The sequence below is a fragment of the Hippoglossus hippoglossus genome, chromosome 21, assembly GCF_009819705.1.
Source record: "Hippoglossus hippoglossus isolate fHipHip1 chromosome 21, fHipHip1.pri, whole genome shotgun sequence".
Taxonomy (NCBI): domain Eukaryota; kingdom Metazoa; phylum Chordata; class Actinopteri; order Pleuronectiformes; family Pleuronectidae; genus Hippoglossus; species Hippoglossus hippoglossus.
In genome coordinates, this window is record NC_047171.1 from 11107772 (window position 1) to 11118899 (window position 11128).

The window sequence follows — 11128 nt, forward strand, 5'->3', positions numbered from 1 at the left end:
AGCCAGAGCTGCTGTGGAGGTGATTACCCTGGGCTTTCATCAGTTTTGGTCAATGATTGTTAATCTGAAGGTGCTATGAGATGCAGGTTGAGCTGAGCAGTTGCTTTTCACGGCTGAAAAACACCCTCTGAACATATTACTATTTCTTTAAACCTATTTTAATAGATTTTTGGCTTCCTCAGAACGATGCAACAAGATGCTTATTTTATTTAGAGGCCCATATCGATTCCTTGAGGAAATCTCTTTCACAGGTAAATGCATCAATATGTTCAGCAGCTAATTACTAAGCTGTGGTTGAAAAACCAAAACAATGAGCTGAAAGACTCCAAAGTACAACTAAGGAGAACAGTCAGTGAGAATCACGAATGACCACACCTTTTGATTAGCGCAGCTTTAATCTGTAATAATTCTTCATTAAAATTAAGAAAACCTATGTTTTATGCTTTGTAGACTTGTGTACGTTATTATCATCCAAAATGTTTTAAATAATATTCAAACCCAGAGAAATCCACAATTTTATTCAAGGTAACAGGACATTTCATACTGGTCGCCTTTTAATTGCATCATATCCTTTCTGCCCGTGGCTTTGTTTGTCTCAATAACTTCTGGGGCAAACGATGTATGACAAAGGGAAAGCACACTGCATGCCTTTTAGCCAGTCAGCTGTTTGTATTGGTCACTTGATGAGTTTTTCATTGCCGTTTGCTGCGCCTCCTGTTGCCAAAGCTCTCCCAGTAATATGTGGACGCACAGGGGAACCTAGCAACCCAAGAAGAACATCTGCCATGATCCTACGCTGCTTCACGACATCATCAAACTAGGGCTAGTCCATTGTTCCTAACCGAGGGAAATGACCTGGACGTATTTCAGCAGCCGAGCTGTTTGCACTCTCTAAATCTTATCTTCTTTAGAGTAGGAAACAACGGACTATCCTCTATGAAAGTAAAGGTATAGGAAAAGGTACCAACCCACAATTCACTGCAGCAACAATCATCATAGCCTTGCCAGACCCACGTAAATTTAACAACAGCTGTTCCATTCTTGTGACACGATCCACAACTGATTGTAATCCTTACATGGACGTCTCAGCTCCTGATTTCTTCTCTGACTTTCTGACCACAGCCTAGATCTTTTGTTATTGTTTAATTGAGAAACCCTTGTGACCAAAGTTGTGTATTGAACATTTAAATTGACTCTATTCAACTGCAGGCCCATTTACACATACAAAAGAATTGTTTAATCATCTTCTTGGTTTTGTCCCTGGCACATATTTCAAAAGAATGCTCTGTACGTAAATAACACTGGGTCATCAAACTTGTTTCCATGGTCATAGATTTTCTCAGCTCTGCTCGCCACCTCAAGGTTGTTCCCTCTTTCGGATCGTCTCAAGGGCTTTCATTGTTTTTCATATTGCCAGTTACTCCCACCTGAGGCAGCAGCGACACCGGGCTTTGTGTGAGGTGTTGATAAATGTGACAGCCACTCAGACTGTCAGGGGAACGTAGCAAGATTCAAACAAGTACAATAACGTCACAGCTCACCTCTTTATTACCTCTGGGCGCAGGGGCTCAAGTTGAAGGCTGCTGCGATAATATTACATTGATGATATTGGATTATAATTGATTCAAAACCTCAGCTTGACGCAGACAGAAGAGACTTTCATCACATATAGAAATATTAGTGGTAACATGAGGTGACGCTGTGTCTTAATTAGTTTGAATCAGGCTCAGAAGGCATTGTACTCTATGTTTTGTCTACACACACAGCAGGTTTTCTGTTCCACTCTCTAGCAAAGCTGCACTTAACATGGAGCACAATGAACAGTTTCACTTATTCAAAAGCACATCACAATGCTTTAATTAGTTAAATAATTCAAAATCTATCACAGCATGTGAGGAAGTGACATTAAATGTCTACCACTGGAGCTGTTACATTAACCAACAGAAAAAAGATGAACTAATGGAAGTTGTACTGAAGGAACAAGCTTTCTCATTTGATCTAAAATAAGGACTTAAATCTTAACACAGTTTATTCAGAGTAACTAAATAAAAGATCAGTCTTTTAAAATTGCTTGGTAATTATAAGAAATGAATGTGATGATATATGTTGTTATTTGCGTGTTGATGTTGATGCTGTCAACTAAAGCTATTAAGGCTAACTTAAGAAATGTAACAATAATTGAGCACTTTTAAACTCTAGCCTGGTTTAAATACTAGATCTAAAAAACACCTGGTGTACCTGGCATCTGAGTGGAAGTAGATCTGACAGATAAGGATAGACAACATTGTCAGGGCTACCAGGTTTAATGTTGTTGGACCTGCTCTATATGTTCATGTGGATTTCTGTGTTTTTACACCTCAGTGCCAACAACAGCCAATGATCGGATCCGTCCCATTCTTGTGAACACGAAATCTCATCGACGTCTTGAGGGAATTTCTTCAACTTTGGTACAAACATTCAGTTTGACTCAGAGCTGACCTTATTAGATCTTTGTGGTCAAAGAACAAAGGTCAAGGTCACAGCGATCTCATGTTCTTGTGATATATCAGGAACACCCATAGGAAATGAAAGAGGACCTGATTAAGATTTGGTGGTCAAAGGTCAAGGTAAGTGTGACCAAAACCTTTTGCCTAATGAATACATTATTTGAAGTATAAATGTTTTGGACTCAAGTCTGACTTTAGGGAATTTCTTCAAATTTTGACCAGTTCTCATTTGGACTTAAAGATGAACTGATTAGATTTCAGTGGTCAAAGGTCAAGGGTCACGTTGACCTCATATGAAAAAATGTATGGTGAATGAAACTGCACTGGCGGAGGCATACAACCACAGTATGGTAATTGTACTTGCTAACAGTACTTGTTTCTGGCATACATATTCATCCAAAGCTGCAAGGTTCATTAAGGTTTCTGCAAAAAGCTGTTGGATGCGTGCATTAGGCAACGGGCACCACCCCTGTGACTAATCTCAATTTAGAAATACAGTGCAGTCCTGTGAAAAAACGGAGGCAGGCGGGCCTCCAACAGCTGTTTCTCTCTGTGAGGAAGAAAATTCACTTCAGAAAGTGACTACCCGCCGCCACCCAGGATCAGACATGCAGATTTTATTTGGGGGGGGGGGTAAACTCCCTGGCAGCTCCATCTCACTCCCACGCAGCCAAATTAGCTGTCACCGAGGACGTTAAGCTGTCATCTTCTGAGGGTCCCCTCAAACATAGCACATGCAGTGGATGCCTAGAAAGAGGGTGGCATTTTTTAGAACTGGCTGCATAAAGGAGAGTATGGAGGGATACATATATAAAGATCACTTCATGTGATGTTTGCAGCCCTACTGTCTCTAGCTGAGTGTGCAACCAACTGCAGAAAAACAACACCTACCCCCCGAGTCCACCATTGCACAGCAGCCACTACAATGGCGGTGCTTGAGAGGAAGTGCACCTCATTGTGCATACTAATGGACCAAAATAAGGCTTTCAAAATGATAGAATTGCTCTGTTTCGGAGACGACGATTGAGTGATTAAATTGGTTTCGCCCTCTGGACACATCTCCTCCAGCGGTGATAATTATGTTTATGCATCAGCACAAAACTGTAAACAAAGCACTCGGGTCTCTCTGGTGTGAGGAAATAATGTGTTTGTCGCTGCGTAGATGGGCGGAGGATGTTTGTATTTTACCGCAAAGAGGTTTGATCTGAGATAGCTAGAGAAAAGCTGCTATTATACATGACGTTGCTCTTAATCGGATTTACAGTGAGGGGCGCTGAGATGTTTGCTGTCGTCTCAGGACCAAAGGAAAAAACAGGTTCCTGCTGTTGCTCAGTTCTCAGCTGATGTAACGTTGGAAAGCAAATGCGTGACGTTTCCCTGGTGACACCTATTGTTTTCGTCTCTATATCTATCGGAAGGAAACTGGTAAACACAGGATGTTTTACCAGATGATCCTTTCCTCTGTACTGCCATTATCAGGTTAGATAATGATATAATAACCAAAGCAGCTTTTAAATGGTCAGTCGTATGTCAACCATATAAAGTTCAGCAATAAGTCAGAGAAACCTCCCACATACTTTTAAAATTGAATTGTGTCACATAAATCACATTCCCTTCCCTCATTCACCTTTGCCTGGAAATAATATACAATATCCTCGACCTCCACTGTGACTATATATTGTGCGAAGCTCCAGGGTCGTTAATCTTGACAGCAGGTGAAAAAAAAAAGGTCACATCAGATGCGCTGGCGGCGATGGGCCTGTGTCAGGCTGAAGACGCTGATCTGATAACATCCTCATTAGCTGGCCTCGGCCCAATGGAAAAATCCACAGCCGAGAGCAGGAAGTGCGCTCTGCTGGTGACAGCCACCGCCTCAGGGCCTTCCCGGGCCAGATGAGCCCTGGATGGCAGCTCACACACCTCTGGGCTCCGTCCGTCACAACGTATCTGCAAGAAAAGAGGAAGGGCTGCTGGTGTTTGAGGGTGACTTTGATTTTTTTCTTCGAATCAATGTGCCATGTCGATCTGAGACTGTGACAGAAAAATACAGCCCTCAGTGTGTTTCAAGGCAAGAGATACAGTATCTACTCCGTGTGCTGATGCTGATCTTGCTCTCACATTTTTGAAATCCTAGTTCCTATTACATGAATATGACAAAACCCATTTCGGCTCTTGCTCCCCCCCACCCCATGGAGCATCGTATGAATCGGACACCCAACGGGAAATCATACCAGCACATCTGGTGTTTCAGCCTCATGTGCAGACAGTATAATAACCAAGTATTAAGCTCCGCTGTGGCAGTGATTTCTGCTCCTGTGTGTGCAGCTGCATGTGCATCTGGTGAAACTGCTTCATACCTCTGGTGGCTGAGATCAGTTTATAGTCTCAGTGTGAAACTGTGGAGGAAGAGAGATCACACCTACCTCTCTGACTGGTGGGCCCCCGAATTCATTTCTGCTTCCAGCAAAGTCAGCATGAAGAGATGCTCCCCCAGCGTGTATACAAACATGTTTGATGCTGCAGGATACCGCTGCTACTCTTCAGCTTGGCAGAAATAAACAAACAATATAATACAAAAAGATAGGGTACAAATATTTTATTTAAATCCTTTTTCTATTTGCTCAAGAGTGCGTTTAAAATAGCTGATCAAGATGAAATTATTCTTCAGCAATTTTGATGATCAATTATCATTTCAATTACTGTATCTTTACCATGTTTGGTTTGACAATACACGATATTCTAAGACTCATGCTGGACTCTTACTATTTTTTATAATTTCACAAACCCAATGATTAATCAATGTCTTATAATTTATTGACAAGATTGGTAATTCAATTTATTTTGTGCAGTCTACTCAGGAAATTCAGTAGAATAAGAACCGGATAAACTGAAAATCATTCTCTGATTGTGCTTGATTGGTTTCATTAGTATTCTTCCACAGTATTTTATTAGAAATGGGGAGAAACAATAAAACCATTTAAAAGAGTGAATACATTTTTACCCTGTGAAATGTGGCAAAAAAATCAATTTATCTCCATCATGTGAGATCATCACAAATTAAACTTAAATTAAATTATATATAAGATATAATATAATATAATTGGTATTGGAATTGTGCTTCTCATCTGAATATTTCTCATGTGCTACTTCTAAGTAAGAGAAAAACAGCCTCAGGTACATTGATTAGCTCTTTTGGAGCTATCAATCACATCCCATCAGCAGATGGGAGTTTTCTAGGATCTAAAGGAAATGCACATTTTAAAATTTCCACCTGAGCATTTAGAGGATTTATGGTCCATTAACGACTCTAAGGTCATTCTTCACCTTGGGAACCGACGCTCAGAAGCAGTGTCCCCATGAGAGGTCCATTGAGTGGATGATTTATTGCTTCATGATGTTCACCTGCAAATTATGTTTGCCCAGTTGTCATGCATGTTCCAAACCATTGCTGTCAGGCACAATTGAACGTTGAGTAGATAGCTACTTAGGACATGCTAAGAAAACCAAAAAGTGTGGTTTTCTATAATATGATCAATGGTTGAGTGAAAGTATTGAAAGTACACACACAGTCAAAGTAATGAATAAGTAAAAATACAACATAAGAAACATAATATGTCAAATGTAAACAGAGAATATATACAGTGGAACAGTGTTGCACGGATTAAAATCGTTGTGCAGGTTAACACTGTTGAAGACTGACAGACTGACAGACTTCCAAACACACAAAAAGAGGTGAAAAAAATGAATTAGAGTCGTCAGAATGCTCGGCTCCTCACTTGACTTCCCCCCTCTCGCTGCTGCCTGTGCTGAGGTCACTCCCTTGTCACCCTCGACTGACACAGTCTATCACTCGCTGTCATGCCAACGTCATCCCTCTGGTAGATTTGAGCAGCTAGGATTAGCAACAGTGGACCTATAACATCTGCTGATCAACAACCCTGATCATTTTTCAATTCTCTGCCCCCTCGTACACTAAAGCCATGTGAGAAGATAGATAGCCGGCTCCTGATCGCCCATCTGTCATCGCCGGCCTGCATCAGCACCAAATACCCTGGGCTTACAGTGACTCTAGGGGCTGTAACACATGAGTTACAGTGATGCTGACATAATGTTTCCAGGCAAACAATGGGAGAGGCCAAACAGCCTTTGTGGTGAGAGGAAAACCATGTAGTGAAGAGGCGATAAAGCTCCAAGTGTGATTCGGCCAGCCAGCTGATTTTGTAGGCAGGTGTTTCCATGCCATCTAAAGATGTTTTATTGATGCTTTATTTCCCTTCTTTTCTGCTTTTGTTTTCAAGCCAGCAGCAGGGAAAGGTGTTGCTAATTCACACATCCGTCTATTTTGGTCCTGGCACTTAAGTTGTAGCCGACTGTATTTCAGTAAGTCAGCCGTGTTACCCTGATGATGTGTTGTTGCCCAAGCTTCTGCTGGCACACGTCATGTGATTTTACACCGCGTCCGTGGAGCTGTCAGCACAAGTCATTTGTCCTTTTTTTCCCCTTTTTAATCCAGTTATCGCAGGTGAAGCAGCTAATGGAAATAAGACTGTGATATGAAAATGTATACAGAGATGTAGCAGTGGGTTGATTTACTTTGGCAAAGATATAACCTGCCAATAAAGAAAACAGTGCTGACAACCTGTTTCACCTTATGATGATGCTCTTAATCCTAAATGTATTTATTCCATAGACTGTATATAAAGATGAATGACGTGTCTCCACTTCCTCCCACTCAAATGAAGAAAAATATCATGGATTGTGCATTTGGAGCCAGAGTCTGCACGGTAGCAATCAGCGGAATCGAGGTCTCACCAATACAAGCGCTCGACCAATCGCGAATCAGTCTCAGCACTCAATCATGACGTTTCATCCCATTGTCTTAGCATCAAATAACCAATTAAAACCAAACTTACAGGAAACTATATTAGATTTTTATCTACTGTTTAATCCGGTCCATTTCCCATTCACAAACATGGAGGAGGCGTGGGTTTATGACCTATACTGCAGCCAGCCACCAGGTGGCGATCCAGACCCTTTGGCATCATTTTTGTGGAGCAGTCATTTTAATATACAGTCTATGATTTAAACATGGTGGGTTTATTAAATCAGGTTTTTCTCCAAGGTGAAAGTATTTACCTGAGTTTTCTGCTGCAGCAAAACCTTCAATAAAAAACATTTAAACTAAAGGACTGAGTTTGTTGGGATTCAGCAGCAGCTGTGGTTGAATACTGAGAGAAATCTCTTTCATGTTTCAGCTTTCAAAGAATTAATGTGCTGTTATTTTACATTTTTCTCACTATAAACCAACTGAAAACTAACATTAATTGGTCAACTAATGACCGAATCCCACCTGTAAAATACTCACTGCATCACCAAATGTGTACTAATCTATAATTCAGGAAATCACAAATCACGAGTATGTCATTAATAAAACAGTATTTGAGCCATGTGTAAATATTTTACATCTTCTCCGGTTAGGGGATGAGTGATGCATGGTGGCACAGTGATGCAGGGGTTAGCAGTGTTGCCTCGCACCCGCCATGACAGCTGGGATTGTTTCCAGCTCACCACGCGTCCCTCAAAAGGATAAGCAATATTATGATAATAAAATGGATGGACACTGATGTTGATGTTATCGTGGATGTTTGTTGACAGTAGCCTTTACTTTGAAATATACCAATGAAAGAGGTGCCATCAAAACAAATTCTGTTCCACACTGAAAATGAGTCTATAAAACACATGAGAACCTATGAACATATTCTGTCCTATTCTGTGAAGGTTTAGTGGTTAATCACATAGTTGTTGTATATATATATATAAACCTTCTGAATGTTGTCTGGAGTGAAAACAACCAAGTCTGAACATAAAATCCACAGACCAGTAAATCTGATTTTAATTATTTTGCACGCAGTATGTGAAACCTTTTCCCGGTGGAGGAGCGACTCGCTCTGCACGCCACGTTATCGCTGCCCTTTTAGAATATAACAGCTGCAAAAATGTCACCTCCGGTATCTTGCTCTGATGCTGTAAGATTGTAAAAGGTGATCACCTCCCCTATCTGCACCCGTTTCTAATACACCTGCATCAAATGTCTCGAGCTGATTTCTCCGCCGCTTTCCCTTCAGTCAAATTAGCACTATGAATATGACATTATTTATCAATCAAATCAATCACATTTTATTTGCATAGCCCATATTTAGAAATGACAATTTGTTTCATAGGACTTAAAGGGATAGTCCACCAAAGGACCCCTCCTTCAGACGTAAAAAAACAACAGAAAAGTTTGCATCGCTACGTCCGCTAGCATTGCTGCTTCCATTAGTGGACAATTAGGCTTAAAACACAGTGTAAATGAAGCCGTTTCGAGTCAAATTTCAATGTCGGGGCTTGCGGACACTTGGATGACACCACACGAGCAGTAGGGAGGCATGTTAGTTTATTTTTTCCATTGTTTTATTACGTCTGAGGAAGGGGTCACTTTGGCTGCAACACTGTTTACCCCTGAGACTCCAAAAGTGCCTCCATCGGCATAGTGGTGAGAAGATATTTCATTTTTCTGTGAACTATCCCTTTAAGATGCGACATCCTCTGTTCTTAACCCTCGAAAAAGAGTAAGAAGTACTACACAAAAAATCCTATTAACAGGGGGAAAAGCAACATAGAATATTCAGAGAGCCACATGTGGGGGATCCCTCCCCCAGGGCGGACGGCAGTGCAATAGATGCTGCGTGTAACTGAACACATCATCAAAATTACAATATTTACAACATGGATGAGAAGAAACAGTTTTTAGCAGAATGGAACGGTGTGTCAAGAAGAAGTCAAATCAGTAACATTTGTTGATGAGACATTAATGTGATAAAGAGGGAGAAAAGAAAAGACCTACAGCAGCATAACTGGTCCAAGACAGACCTGAACCAGCCTATAGTCTTAAATGTAGACAGTGGGATGATATGGTACGATGAGCTCTTTAATGTATGATGGTGCCAAATTATTAAGGGCTTTGGAGGTGAGGTGTTGAATTTTAAATTCTATTCTAAATTTAATAGGATGCCATTAGAGAAAGCGAAGTTTTATTTGCAAATGATTTGACCTTGATTTCTTATGTTTGATTATCTTGAGTCACATTATCTCAGCCAAACACGTCTTTGCATTGTGAACATTCACATCTCGGTGTAAGGGCTTTTCCCTCGGGTTCCCCAGCACAATAGTTGATATAGCTCATAGTTATTCCTGCTCACTCGCTCATGCAAACTCCTCTGCACTCTCTTGCCTTTCATATCTCCCAATATTCCCCTCTCTACCTCCATCACTTGCTCTCTGTTCTTTCTTGTCTCCATCTCCCTCTTTTGCAGACCCACTCATCCATGGCTGGTACATCGGTGGCCATCCTGTGTGTCATGCCTGACTCTGGGCTGCTTTCAGATCTCTGTCTCTCCCCTAAGCAACGGCACAGATTAAATACTTAACTTGGTTCATTTTTTCCCCCTATCTCACCCTCTCTCTCTTGCCTGGCATTAAAAATTCATCCACTCTGTGTTGTGTTAAAAGCACATTACGCAAGACTCTACCCCCTCCCAGGCAGGAACCATTTGTTCCTCGCTGCCTGCACGTCTGTCTTTGTGTGTGTGTGTGTGTGTGTGTGTGTGTGGGTGTGTATGTGAGCTAAGAGCTGATGTTGCATCTGTTATATCTGTCAAATCCCAGTGGGAGGCCAGCTACAGTGCTCACGGGAAAGTCCCTCAGGTAGCGACCGGATGATCCAGCAGCCTGACAAACAGGTAAGGTTAAATAAGAACCTCTTGAATCAACAAACACTTAAGCCTATTGATTTATATTCAGCATATGTTTAATATATTTTCTCCTGCATGCGATGACGCAGCCGGCTCGCCACCCTCCACGAAAGGAGCCTCTGTGTCTCATTCAGGCCGTGCCCTCGCCTCTCTCACCTACAAGAGGTTATTATTGCAGCCTTGTTTTTCTGACGTGGTCACTCTGAAGGCAGTTTACCACGTGCAGAGAGGAGAGGAGAGAGCTGCTGTGCGCGCCCGTCTCTCCCCCAGGCTGACCTGCCAGTCTGCCTCCAACAACAAAAGCTGACAGTCGAAGCGTTTGAAGCTGCCTCCCCGGATGAAGAGCCATCACTGACAATGGCGGTGAAAGGAAAGGAGAGACGCATGTTTCCGCTGCCGTTATTTGAAATAAAGTTCATCGTCTGTATTAGTGCGACAGTGTTTCTATTGTGATGCTGCTTTCAGGTGTGTTGTCGGTGTGTATAGTGTAATTACCTTAATCTGCTGAGCTGTAAAAAGCTTTTCATTTGAAACACAGACAACTGAATGGTTCAAAAACACATTTGTCCCTTTAATATTTCACAGGGATGATTCATGTACTTTCAGGTCTATTCATTATGTTTGGTATCACTGTTCAAGGAGGGAATTAATTAGGGCCCGAGCACCGACGGTGGGAGGCCCTATTGTATTTCGAAGGATTTGTATTTCCCTTTTGGGGCTTTTTCAGGGCCTAGGCATGCTCAAATTGTTACCAAAGTTTGCAGGGAATTCAAAACCCCAAAAAGTAATTGTATTCTGGAGTAATTTGAAATGGGCGTGGAAAAATGGCTCAACAGCGCCATCTAAGGA